Below are 13,876 nucleotides of genomic sequence, written 5' to 3'. Positions count from 1 at the left end.
TGTGCATAGTCATCAACTGGTCATAGCTATTGATTAAATTCTAACCAATGGATATGAATTAGCTTTGGTGTAGTATACTAAACAAATGTACACGAATTAAATTCACATCATGCAGAGTTGAACGGGGGTAATTTCATTAACATCATTCAACAGTACGTACACATATGAATTTGATGATGATGAATTTGGTGAATCTTCGGATTATGGTAACTTGGCGACCAACCCTGCTACAGCAACCTGCTAGTACTTTTTTTTTTTTTTTTTGGGGACGCCATTTTGTTTTCACGAAGTAAAGGCATTTTTTTTTACTCAACATTTTTCCAACAATCTGCTAGCCGAGTTACGCTTATGCTAGAACTTTTATGGAACAAAAGTGCTTAATCATGACGAAGATTAGGTGTGAAATTGGGAGAAAGTGTAGAATCGGCCACTGCTTGCTGCATTTTTAAGAATTGCATATACACCGCATCCATGTGCACGTCGACCTATTTTCACTTAAAAAAAATCCCAGAATTGCACAAATATGGCATTGCGCACACTCTTGAATTTATCCATGTACACATCGACCTATTTTCACTTAAAAAGTCAAAGAAAATTGACGGAAATCCAATTCTTCTTACTCTTGTAAAAAGCGCCAAACAAATAAGTGGGCGATTCTGCACTTTAGCAGCGAAATTGTTTCTAAGTGCTTATTAGATAAAATCCCGATTGGGATTTTCCGGAAAATTGCACATTACATGTCTCACGATCTCTCATTTCTCTGAGACAAAATAATCTGTGATTCGAACTGTGTACTTCTCAGATTATTGCTAAAGTCCTAGCTAGTAACCTTTATCGCCTTACCAAAAGGTGGCTAAACTACCTGTTACCATAATTCCAAAGATTAGCCATGAATTTACTGATAGCGAAAAACGCCCTTCTAGAAGAGAAATGGACTTGAAGCAACTTCAAAAAATGTTTTACACTGCTACAATTTAAAACACAAACTATGGACTTGGATCTGGGATAATGAATTCATTTCACCATAAGATTGATAATCTTACGAGCTATTTTGTTATTTTTCCATCATTGCACCTGCTACACTTTTTGGCACCTTTGAAAGAGAAGGCGAACACACACTGAGACCCAATAATAGCGCCATCTGGGGACAAAACCGTTTGGTATATGTGACAATAAATATGATGCGTATAAATTGTTTATAATTAAAAAAAAAAGAAACTGACAAAATGCGTGACAGGTGCAAAATGGAAAAGTTTTACCATTGTAAATAAAAGTATGAAGAGAAAAGAGTGTTTAAATACGTTAAGGGATAACGTTTTGTATGGAAAATAAGAAGTTATATTTGTTTATATATTTTGTGTTTCTTTTCGCTTCCTAAGTATTTGAAGAGAAATATAAAGAAAGATGATGAACAATAGATGAATGAATTGCAGTATTATATAAATGAAATTGGGTTGATGGTATATATGTGTATATTCCATCAACACAATTTTATTTAAAACAGCATTTCCCAAAAATTAACTAGTTGTGCTAAGCATAGGATTGCTGTACACTAATGTTTCAGAATACTGTCTAAAAACTAAAATAACAAATCTGATGTGTACAACACATGACTTCCTTGTACGAAATATTAAATTATACGCATATTTTCTTGCATTTCATTTAAACTTATTCGGCTGAATTAAATTACTTCGTCGATAGCGCATAAACCACAATAAAATAAATGCACTCTTTAAAATTCACTATATTTGTTTACCCAGTGACACTCTGGCGCTAGGTTCACTTTCATTCATTTTATAACTATGTCTATGTCGTAACGCAATTAAGAGGCAATCGGCCTAATGTGGCATTTGCCAATATATTATAAATAGGGTATCTTTAATAATGAGTTGAATCCAGTAAGATGGAACGTACTTTTTGCATCTAGTGCAGTCTCTAGAAGAGAATAGAGCTGGAGCAAACCGCATGTATTCGTTACCGAGTAACGGGTACATCGGTTGACTCGAAGTACCGATTCGGTACTCACAAATCAATTTCGTTACTCGCATCCATTTCGTTACTCATACGATGCGAGTAGGAATGATGCGGTTTCTACTCGAATACGAATGATGCGGTTGTTCGAATACGAATGCGGTTGCTGTTCGAATACGAATGATGAGGTTGCTAACAATACCAGTGCGTCACAATGCGCGCATATTTTTTTTATTGATAATTTCGTACTTTTTTGTGTAATTCATCGGGTAAACTCTTATTTATATTATGTGTTTGTATTTTAGTTGAAATAATACTTAGTTGATGATATTTAATAAGATGAGCCATTTTGACAGCGTGAAGCGTTATTTTGTACTTACATTAAGATTTATAGTGCATATTATGTTTGTAATTTGAAAATTTGGATAATTTAAATAATTATTGATTTTCTCTTGAGGGTGCCATTGGGATATTTTTATTGATTTGAAATATTTATATACTGCACTTAGGTATTGTTTATATAAGAATATGTAGGTCAATATACGTTCTTTACTTACTTGTACGAAGTAAAAAGGAAGTAAGTACTGTAATCGCGAAAAATATTGGGCATCATATTTCTACGGAAACATCCATTTTTGACCATTACATAATCCATGTGGATAATGTTTTTGGGTGACGTATGTACGTACGGACACAATGAAGGACTCTTTCTTCCCAAAACGGATTGCTAAGTAGGATTAAAGGGATATGATTCTAAGCTGATACTTAAAAGGGATTTTTTTCATGACGTGTACGTATGTATGTATACATTTCTCATAACTCCAAAATGATTACCTGTAGAACGTTGAAAATTTGTATATGGGACCGCTGTAACATCTAGATGTGCACCACCCATTTTTATTGCAATCGCCGATACTATCAAACGTAAATATATATATTAAATAAATTATAATTAAATGCAAAAGTATATATATATATATATATAAACTATAGGAATATAGTCTGTATATCATATATAATATTATATCCATCTTCCTTACATGGCTTTTATTTTCGCAATCGTTGGCTGCAGTCAGGGTTTAATTTTTAAAATTAGAAATGATGGAGCCTACGGAAGGCTATCAGGAAAGATGAAAATAAATAAAAAAGTTAAATAAAAAAATCTGAAAGGTTTTAGATTTTAAATTACGTCCAAAGAGGCCTTTTTTTAACGTTTTGCGTGCTACCTTTGTTTATTAAATATCATGTTCTACGTACTCAAACCATAAAATTCAGTTCAACAGCAATATCGCAAAATAATTTTAAAATGAACATATCTTTAGAATTTCCGATACACAGTCTCGCGCGCTGGAAATAAAAATATTTTTTTTTCGTACATTGTTGCCACTCTTCACTTTGAAATCTCTAAGTTTGTTAATCAAAAACAGTGAAGTGTTACAAAATATGAAATCGATAATAAAACAAATTGCAAATTCAAATTAGGACTTATACATACCCATATTCTATGGAAGATTATGTTATTCGAATTTCGATGGCTCTAGGTGCCGCTGTTTTATCACAATGCGAGAAAAATACTTACGTTCATACAGATTCTTCATTATTTAATTTCTTTAAATATAGTACAGGAAGATAATATTTGGTGGCGAAAATTTGAAAATTGAAACAACGCTTATCGTGAAGCGGTGCAATATGTCAAAACGAAATTAATAGTTCTTCTGGGTAAATTGATCCTTTGGACTAAAAAAATCTGAAAGATTTCAGATTTTAAATTACTTTCACAAGGGCGTCGTTTTAACATTTTGTGTGTTACCTTTACCAAGTTCTTCGCACTTAAACCATAAAATTCAGTTCAGGAGCTATTTTGCAAAATAACTTTAAATTGAGCATATTTTTAGAAATTCCGATACATATTTTTAGAAATTCCGATACATATTTTCGTACACTGGAGATAATTTATTATTTTTTATTTTTTTTGTTTTTCTGTACAGCGTTGCCATTGCTCTCTTTGAAATCCTTGAGTTTGTTAATAAAAAATTCGTTAAAGTTTTACCAAAATATGAAATCGATAATAAAACAAATTCCAAATTTGCACTTCTAGATGCCCATATTCTCAGGAGGATTACGTTATTCAAAATTTGATGTCTTTAGGTACTTATGTTTTATTACTATGCGAGAAACTTACATGCACATTCTTCATTATTTAATTTCTTTAAATATAATACAGGGTGATAATACTTGTGTTTGGTGACAACAATTTTAAAAGTGAAACAACGCATGTGAATCAACGCAAAATACCAAAACGAAATGAATAGTCCTTCTGGGAAAATTGCCTCTTTGGACTAATAAATAATAATTAAAAAAATCTGAAAAGTTTCAGATTTATATTACGTCCAAAGAGGCGTTTTTTGAACATTTTGGGTCAACAATATCGCAAAATAATTTAAAAATGAGCATATCTTTATAAGGTATTTCTCCCGCCTTCTTGGCATGCCTTCGTAATGCAGTGGTCCGCACTCTCGGCGTGTATTCGAGAGGTCCGTAGTTACGAGTCCCGGCGCAGGCATTGCTCATTTTTCATCTCGCTTCGAAACAACCTGATGTCTATACAATGGCGCCCGAACTAAAAAAGATGGTAGATGATGATTATTGCGTTGAATCTACCTGAATATTGTTTCATTCAGTCGTTCTTGCCTTTAAATTAAATTTGACTCCGTTCTATAACACGTGAGAAGAAATATTTTAAATAAACAATTACGTTTGCTTGCTTAAGAAAGCCAAACTTTATTTCTTACACACTTAAGGAAATCAAAACATTATTCCAAGCTTTCTTACCGTTGCCAAACTGAAAAAAAAAAAAAAAAAAAAAAAACTGTCTAAAATGGAACACAACGGCTGATGAATGTCGTTACCAAATATAAATCATGGAGCTCACAACAATGATTCTCCACCACCATGATTTGGCAACTGAGTCGCCTAATCCCCAGTCGCCCTTTAAAAGGGTGAGAATATAAGGTATTTCTCCCTCCTTCTTAGCAGGCTTTCGTAGTATAGTGGTCAGGACGCTCGGCGCGTATTCGAGAGGTGGGTAATACAATTTCCGGCGAGGATATTGCTTATTTTTCACATCTCTTACATCGAAGTAACCTAATGTTTCTACATCTTTAGAATTTTCGATACAAAATCTCGCGCGCTGGAGAATTTTTTTTTTTTTTTTTTTTTTTTTTTTTTTTTTTACCCGTACAGTATTTGCCATTGCTCACTTTGAAATCGTTTAGTTTGTTAATGAAAAATTCTTTGAAGTGTTACAAAATACGAATTGGATAATAAAACGAATTTCGAATTCAAACTAGGAGCTTCCAAATGCCTATATTATATGGAAAATTATATTATCCAAATTTTGATGGCGCTAGGTACCGTTGTTTTGTCACAATGCGAGGAACATACACGCATTCATGTAGATTCTTCATTATATAATTTCTTTAAATATAAGACAGAGCGATAATATATGGTGGCAACGATTTGAAAAGTGATGCACCCTTTTAAAGTTTCCAACACAAAATCCAAAACGAAATTAATAGTCTTTCAGGGCAAACTGTCCCTTTGGATCTTAAAAAAAATTTTAAATCTGAAAGGTTTCAAATATTAAATTACGTCCAAAGGGGCCTTTTTTTTTTAAGTTTTGTGTGTTTTCATCTTTTATTAAATATCATGTTCTTCGCACTTAAACCATAAAATTCAGTTCTACAGTAATATCGCAAAATAATTTTAAAATGAGAATATCTTTAGAATTTCTGATACACAGTTTCGCGCGCTGGTGATAAAAAGGTCCCCCCCCCCGTAGAATATTGCTATTGCTCGCTTTTTAAATCTTTGAGTTTGTTAATCAAAAATTCGTTAAATTTTTTACAAAATATGAAATAGAAAATAAAAGAACTTCCAAATTCCAAATTTGGGAACCACCAGCGGCCGAGCGGTAAAGACGCTGAACACTGGTAGTTCGGTCTGAGGTTCGGATCCTGCGAATGGGCTGGCTGCATGCGTGTTTTCGTGGTTTTCCCCCATGTGTAACGTGTATACGAGCCAGTTTCCCTTAGAAAGCCCTAAACGAAGGCATCCCTCCCTTTAGGCAGATACCCTCGTGTGCTTTGCCATAATTAAATAATCCAATCCAAATTTGGGCTTCCAGATGCCCATATTCGGGTGGAGACGTACCTTATTCAAAATCGGATGGCTCTAGGTACCGTTGTTTTAACACAATGCGAGAAACATACATATATGTGTACATGTATGCAAAAAGATTTCGAAAAAGAGAATTTTGATTTTGAATTTTTTTCAAAAAGAGACATCATATTCATTTCCAAAATAATTTAAATCTGCTGTGGTGAAATAAAAATGTAATAGAGAATATTCTTTGGATTTTTTTATTGTAAATATAGGATTTATTATTATTACGTGTGTGTGTGTGTGCCTGTCTCAAAGTAAGTATTTCAGTTATGTACAATAAATGGTATAAGAAAACAATTAAGCTTACATAACAGTTAATTGCGAAAGAAATATTAGAGCCATAAATCTGTCTTAATATAAAGGTACACTTTTTAAATTGACATTAAATTACATTCATTCCATTATCTTGTAGAGACATTAGGATTTTTTGAAAGCAAGAGCGATTGAAAAATTAGAAACCGCTTTCGCTGGGAATGGAACCACGGACTTATGGAATACCGGTTCAGCGTGCAGAACCACTACACCACGAATACATGCTAGGAAGGCGGGAGAAATACCTTATAATCTATTAGAAAATATTTATAAAAATATCTATTAACGTGTGGTAGTGGTGTATTTAATTATGGGAAAGCACACTAGGGCTATCTGCCTAAGAGGAGGGATGTTCGTGGAGGACTTTCTAAGGGAAATTGGCTCGTATACACGTTACACATGGGGAAAACCACGAAAACACCCATGCAGCCATCCCGTTCGCGGGATTCGAACCTCGGACCGAACTACCAGTCTTCAGCGACTTTACCGCTCGGCCTCTGGTGGGCTATCTATTAACGACATCAAGAGAAGAGGACATCTATTAACGACATCAGAGACATCAAGATAACGAAGAGGTCACTTTCTAAAAGAGATCTGCATTTTTGAGAACATAAACATACATTGGTAGTGAACATCACCTTTTTTAAGATCATCACATGAATTTCTCTAAAAGCATAAAGAGTTGCATTTAAAGACAACCCATTACTTTTAATAAAGAATGTAACATGAATCTTAATTGAACATTTTTTTTTTTTTTTTTTTTTTTTTTTTTTTTTTTGTGTGTGTGTGTGTGTGTGTATGTGTGCGTGCATGTCAAAATAGTGACACCGTGGTTCTGCTGCTTTAGAAATGCGTGAAATTAAAAAAAATGGATACTATATATAAAAAATTTTATTATATTCACATACACACCTTTTGAACACGTCTGAAATTCATTATTCTGCTCAGCATAATTTGTTTGCGTAAAATATTAAATAGTATTAGAAATGAAAAGCTAAGTCAAAGTAGAAACAGTTATCTCCTGGAAACCATTTTAATTAAAGTAAACAGGCGTTCGCCTTATTGTAAAGTGAACACCTGTTTTTCGAACAGCCGATGGATTGAATTGGATTATTTAATTATGGCAAAGCACACGAGGGCTATCTGCCTAAATTAAGGAGAAAGCAGTGGACAAAAAGACACTTTTTCGAGCTGGGGATGAAACCATACAGGACGAAATGTTATTAAGCCAGTAAGATGAGATCTGGTATTTTAGTTTATTATTTAACTATTCATTATAAATTTAAGAATTAATTAATTTTTTATTATTTTAAATATTACGTATTTTAATAACTACTTTTTATCATTTTATTTAATAATTATGTTATTATTGTATAATTTATTTTATTTCCCTCTTTATTTTTTTCTGCATTCCTAACGTCATTCCGTAGCTTTCCGAGCTACTGATTTTAAAAATTAAGCCCTGACACCAATAGAAAATTAAATATTTAATGATATGAGTGTACCACAAAATAATAGCCAAAAGAAAGTGAATTATTTCTACCCAAAAATGGGATGCAAAAAAACTCCTGCGGGATTCAGCCGTTCACGTGATTCAATGCGATGCGACGCTTTATACCTACTATAGTCGATTCTACCGAAAGTAACGAGTAACGATACGAAAGTAACGAGTACTGATTCATTGAGTAACGAATACATACGGGTACTCAATTTCTCGTTACTTTTACAGCACTAGAAGAGAAGTAAACGTGGCGCCATCTTTTGGCGAAAATTGTAGTTGAAAGGAAGAGAAAACCAAAAATGGAACGTGAGCGGGACTGAAGTCCGAACCCACGATGTGAAGATCTGCAGCTTGATGATATCTGCCGGCTATCCTTGTCTTGAGAGAAGCTGCGAATTAATCTTGATGGCTTGAAAAGTTTTTGCATATTTGATTTAGCTGATTTAATTCTCTGAGCTATTGTGCTTATTGATTTCATGAGATAAAGGGTTTTCTGATCTTTGAAAATGTTAATAATTTCTGCTTAATTTTGGCACTGTAAAGTTTTTTAGGTATATTTTGATTAGTTTGGACTGAAGCTTGAATGAATTTGGGGAAGTCATCTTTAGTGGGAATTTCTTGTGGTTTTTCTAACTTCTCTAAACCATTGAATCTTTTTCTGTATACCGTACGTACAACCACGATAAAAGGAAACGTGATTTTGGTGACAGTAAACGCAAGTTGGTTTTTCATCTGGTTTTAATTTACAGGTATTGGATTTGTGATTTTTGTCCGCACTTACAGCATCTGACCTTTTTTAAAGCAGTTATTTTGGGAGTGCCCTAACTCCTGGCAATTGAAACATTGAATTGGGCGTTTTTCTGGGCTGATATTTTTATTTGTGATTTTGAATCCGAACATATTGCTTAATTGATGAATTTTCTCTTCTGCAGAATTTCTTTCTAGTTCAAGGAAAAATATAGGTAAACGGATAATTTGGTCTTGTGTTTTCTTCGTGAATTGCTTTACTTTAACCCTTTGTTGCATCATGTCCAGTCTAGTAGACAATAGTTTAAATTTGTTTATTCTTCTGTAAATGCCTTAACAGATTCCATTCCTGTGTTTATTCATTCTACATTATTAGAACTTTCAACTGTCGATCATAGATGGCTGTATAGCATCACTAAGTAAAGCATTGCTATTTGGAAAACGGCTGCTACTTCTGTTTCCAAGTTAGTACAGTTTCTCATAGTAAACATTATATAATATTGCTTACATTTTCTTATACTGCCATTTTTTATTCATAATTAGTAATTTTAGACAACATTTTATTTTAAATGTCAGTTTGAGAAAATTGTAGAGTGGGTAGAATAAGATCTACCGAAAAGAGGAATTGAAACCAAATGTACTGCTTATCAAGCCAAAACACCACTGGAAATGTTTATGTTTGGCAAGGAATTTCAAAACATTTGACATTTGAATCCAATAGCTACAAGTTACAAAATCATAGCAAAATGAATTCAATCACAGCTGACGAAATAAAGGTATTTTGCGGGATCTGTATGTACATGTCAGTTGTAGATTTACCATTTAGAAGATGGTAATGATCACTGCAAACAAAGCACGATTTCAAATGCAATGACCGTAAATCGTTGGGAAGAGATTTGTATGCATGTACGTATATGCATGCTGTCCACTGTAGCAATTATTTAAAAGGAAATTTGAATAAAATTAATTTTGTTTATTATTACTAAGGTTATTTTAAGTAGAAAAAATACAAACATTTTCGTTTAACTTCTCTAGATTATTTGTATGTAACAAAGGGTTTTAATTATAGGGAAGCTTCTGCGTTCTAAGTCTGCGCGAATTGCTTGCTCGGTGTAGGATCTTGGGACATTCTTATGTATAACTTTAACCAGCACTCAAAGTACTTTATGCTAATTATAACACCTACCGTACGGATCTTGAGACAGGAAGAGGCGGTGGCATCATCACATTTGTTAAAAGGAGCATAAAACACTCTCAAATTCCTAATCCCAGCACCACTTTCGAAAGTAACACAATAGAAATTGTAATAGAACATAAAAAATTCAAAATTTCGAATATATACATCCAACCAAATAATAATCCCAGCGCACAAGAATTGATTCACCTCCTTAATTCTAATACTTCTACCATTGTCGGAGGGGACTTCAACACCAAACGGCCCTGCTGGGACCGAGAACCTGCTAACAAAAAAGGAAATGACATATTTAAACTCATTCAATCAAATAATTTTAACATTCATGGACGAGCCCAACCCATTACGGGTACAATAGCGCCACTACAATTGACTTCTTCATCTCAAATAACAGTACTAACAGATGCAATATCTCTGTAATTTCAGCCCTGTCTTCGACCACAACCCCATTATATTTGAAATCCCCATTAATAAATACCTCCCCTCACTTGACAGAAGTATAGGAGTTACAAATTGGATCAAATACTCTGAAATTCTGAATAACTCAAGGTAACCCATGCATCAACAACAAAGAAGATTTAGAACACGAAGTCTCAAAATTTACCAACAGCATGAATTCTGCTTTAAAGGAAGCCACCAATACTTTTTATGTGAACAAACCTTTCCTCTCCCTGCCTGCCGATATAAGAAATACTATTAAAGAGAAAAACCGGATCCGTAAATGATGGCAAACCACCAGGGATCCACAACTCAAACACGAACTAAACTCTATGCAAAAAGAAATCAACAGAAGAATCAAGAACTTCAAAAACCAAAAATGGACCAATTTCCTAAATAACCTAGTTATAGAGGACAATTCCCTATTTGACATTTCCCGCAAATTCAAGAAACCTTATAAACCTATTCCACCTATCCATGGACATAGTGGAATTTCATGTACAGAAGAAGATAAAGCTAAATCTTTTGCGGACTATATGGAAGATACATTCACTCTTAATCCCACTCCGTACGGCAATAACCATATTGAACGGGTCAACCAGGTGGTCAATAACTTCCTTAATACCCCTGCTCCGTACAACTTCACTTTCCTGACTACCCCAACATTCGTTGCCAACACCATCAGCGCCTTACAAACGAAGAAAGCCCCAGAGCACGATGGCATCTCGACCAAAGCACTGAAGCATCTTCCGATCAACGCTCTTACCTGCCTAACTAAGATAATTAACAACATTATCAAATTCGCTCATTTTCCTAACTCATGGAAGCAAGCTTTAATAATTGTTTTTGCTAAACCGCAACAAAATTCAACTCTCCCACAGAACTATCGCCCTATCAGTTTACTTAGACATCTGTCTAAAGTTACTGAGAAAATCCTACTTTTCCACATCCAAAAAATTCGCCCTTCCATGAATTTTCCCCCAGAAGAACAATTCGGTTTTCGTAATCATCATAGCACTTGCCACCAACTTCTTAGAGTTATCAATATTATCACTCAGCGGTCGGGGAACCGGGGTAAATTACCCCAAATGAGGTAAAAATGAAACTTTTGTGAGTAAAAAGTATATATTTTTAATCTGCTATTTTATAAACCTGTTAGTAGTTTTTTCAACTTAAACAATTTAAACAATTTGAAAATTTAATTCAAGTATATTACAACTATTATTTTCTGTCTCCCTTCAGATGGCAGCAAATAGAAAAAGAACATACCAAGACGAATTCCTTAATTACGGTTTTACACAATTAGAAGACAATGGTACAATGAAACCACAGTGTGTTGTATGTATGAAGGTACTGACTTCAGAATCGTTCAAAAAAAAAAAAAAAAAAAAAAAAAAAGTCAATTGAAGAAACATTTAGATAATTTGCATTCACACCTGTCTTCCAAACCGCGAGAATACTTTGCAAATTTAGAAATATCTGTTAAAAGACAAAAATTGAATAGCAACTTGTTTGGTACATTTGATCAGCGTTCAGCATCAAGGGCTAGCTTTGAAGTAGCCTGGTTGATTGCTCGAAATAAGAAACCATACACTATTGGTGAAGATTTGGTTAAACCAGCTGCTGTAAAAATGGCAGAGATTATGTGTGGTCAAAAAAGAAGCGAAGAAACTGAATTGTGCCCTTGTCTGCGAAAATTGTGAAAGAACGAATTTCTATATTAGCAGAAAATGTGAAGGAACAGGTTATTTTCGCATTAAAACAGGCTAAATATTTTGCTATTCAGCTTGATGAGACAACTGATTTTAGTAGCAATTCACAGCTTATGGTATATGTTCGCTACAAAGGTGCAGATAATTTTGAAGAGGAATTGCTGTTTTGTTCTCCTCTCGAGTTGAGATCTCGTGGAATTGTACAATAAAGTAAATGAATACTTCAATGCGCAAAGTTTAAAATGGGAAAACTGTATTTCTGTATCTTTGGATGGAGCACCAGCTATGCTGGGTCATATTAATGGTTTTTAGGCTTTCGAAGAAAAAAAAATAACCCAAATATTGAAATTACTCACTGTATGATTCATCGCCAGGCCCTTATGGTCAAATATTTAGAACCTACACTAGAAGCCGTCATGCATGATGTCATCAAGATTGTAAATTTTATCAAGGGACATGCACTAAACACGCGGCTATTTCGTGAATTATGTCAGGACGGTGAAGCTGAATATACGAACCTACTTTATTATACCGAAGTAAGGTGGCTCTCTCGCGGAAATGTACTAAATCGAGTATAGACTCTCAAAACTGAAGTCGAAATTTTTATGGTTGATCAAAAAAGTATTCTCGCAGATAAGTTTAAAAACTCTTCCTGGGTTGCATATCTCGCATATTTAGCGGACATTTTTGAGAGTATAAATATATTAAACAAAGAATTGCAAGGAAAGAATATTAATATCATTTCAGCGAGAGAAATAGTGTCAGCGTTTGGATTAAAGCTGCAATATTGGAGACAGAAAGTAGAACAGAAAAAGATAGCTTCTTTTTCAAGGTTAGCTTTGTTTTTGGAAGATTGCGAAAATATTACTTTTACTGACATCAAGGATACAATTGAAAGACATCAAACTCAGAAAGCTGTTTTCAGATTACTTTCCAGATCTTGATACACGTACTGTCAGTTGGATTGTAGATCCTTTTAAATGTGAAATTGCTATGATACCAGAAGAACCTTCAGGTTTGGCAGAGGCAATTCTTGAACTTCGATCTAATACTGAAGCACGTATTCAATTTGAGAGTAAACCAAATTTGTCGTCTTTTTGGATGTCAAAAGCTGCAAAGGCTTTCAGAATTGCACATGAAGAGGCGGTTAAAAAATTGCTGCCATTTGGAACAACACATTTGTGCGAACAAGGCTTTTCCACTGTAATGAACATAAAAACGAAGAACAGAAATCGATTAAACGCCGAAGACTGTATTCAAATCGCTCTTACATCAAAAAGTCCCAATTTTGAAGCAATTGTATCGAACATGAAACAACATCATTTCTCCAAAACGTGAAGGAAGAATGTTTTCAATTATTCTTTTTTTTCTAATTTTTTCAATTCTAATTTTTGTTTGTACCACCATTATTATTATCATTATTATAATTTGTTACAGTACCTCAAATTGTCAACCTCAATTCTACCCCAATGGGTTTCAATTTGTTATATATATTACTTATATTACTATTATTACCGTTATGTATTATTAGGTATTACATTGATAAACTGAATAAATGATGTTTAAATTAAATTTTTTAGTTATTGTTTTCTTTTCAAAATTATCATGGGGAGCTATAATATGAAAGATAGTAAAAAGAGGCGATTTCTTTTTTTTTTTTTTTGCTCTTCGCCATGGGGTAATATCAACTTACACAAAAATATTTTGGGGTAATGATTAAAAAAGTTCCCCAACCGCTGTTATCACTGAAGGCTACAACTGCAAGCTTCCGACCGGTGC

At 33.8% G+C, this 13,876-nt stretch overlaps 1 long non-coding RNA gene across 1 annotated transcript in view; it reads left to right on the top strand.

Annotated features, from left to right (window-relative positions):
• Positions 1 to 13,659, top strand: part of LOC146996211 (uncharacterized) — a 55,182-nt gene extending 41,523 nt beyond the window's left edge. Inside the window, exon 3 of the long non-coding RNA XR_015042063.1 lies at positions 11,628 to 13,659. This is a non-coding gene — a long non-coding RNA (uncharacterized LOC146996211). The remainder of the gene's footprint in view (positions 1 to 11,627) is intronic.
• Positions 13,660 to 13,876: the final 217 nt, after the last annotated feature.

This window comes from Stegodyphus dumicola, chromosome 7, assembly GCF_044657685.1.
Source record: "Stegodyphus dumicola isolate Sdum_Otavi_A_Nest chromosome 7, ASM4465768v1".
Classification (NCBI taxonomy): Eukaryota; Metazoa; Arthropoda; class Arachnida; order Araneae; family Eresidae; genus Stegodyphus; species Stegodyphus dumicola.
The sequence above is the reverse complement of the archived record's forward strand: the minus strand, read 5'-3'. Positions and strand labels throughout refer to the sequence as shown.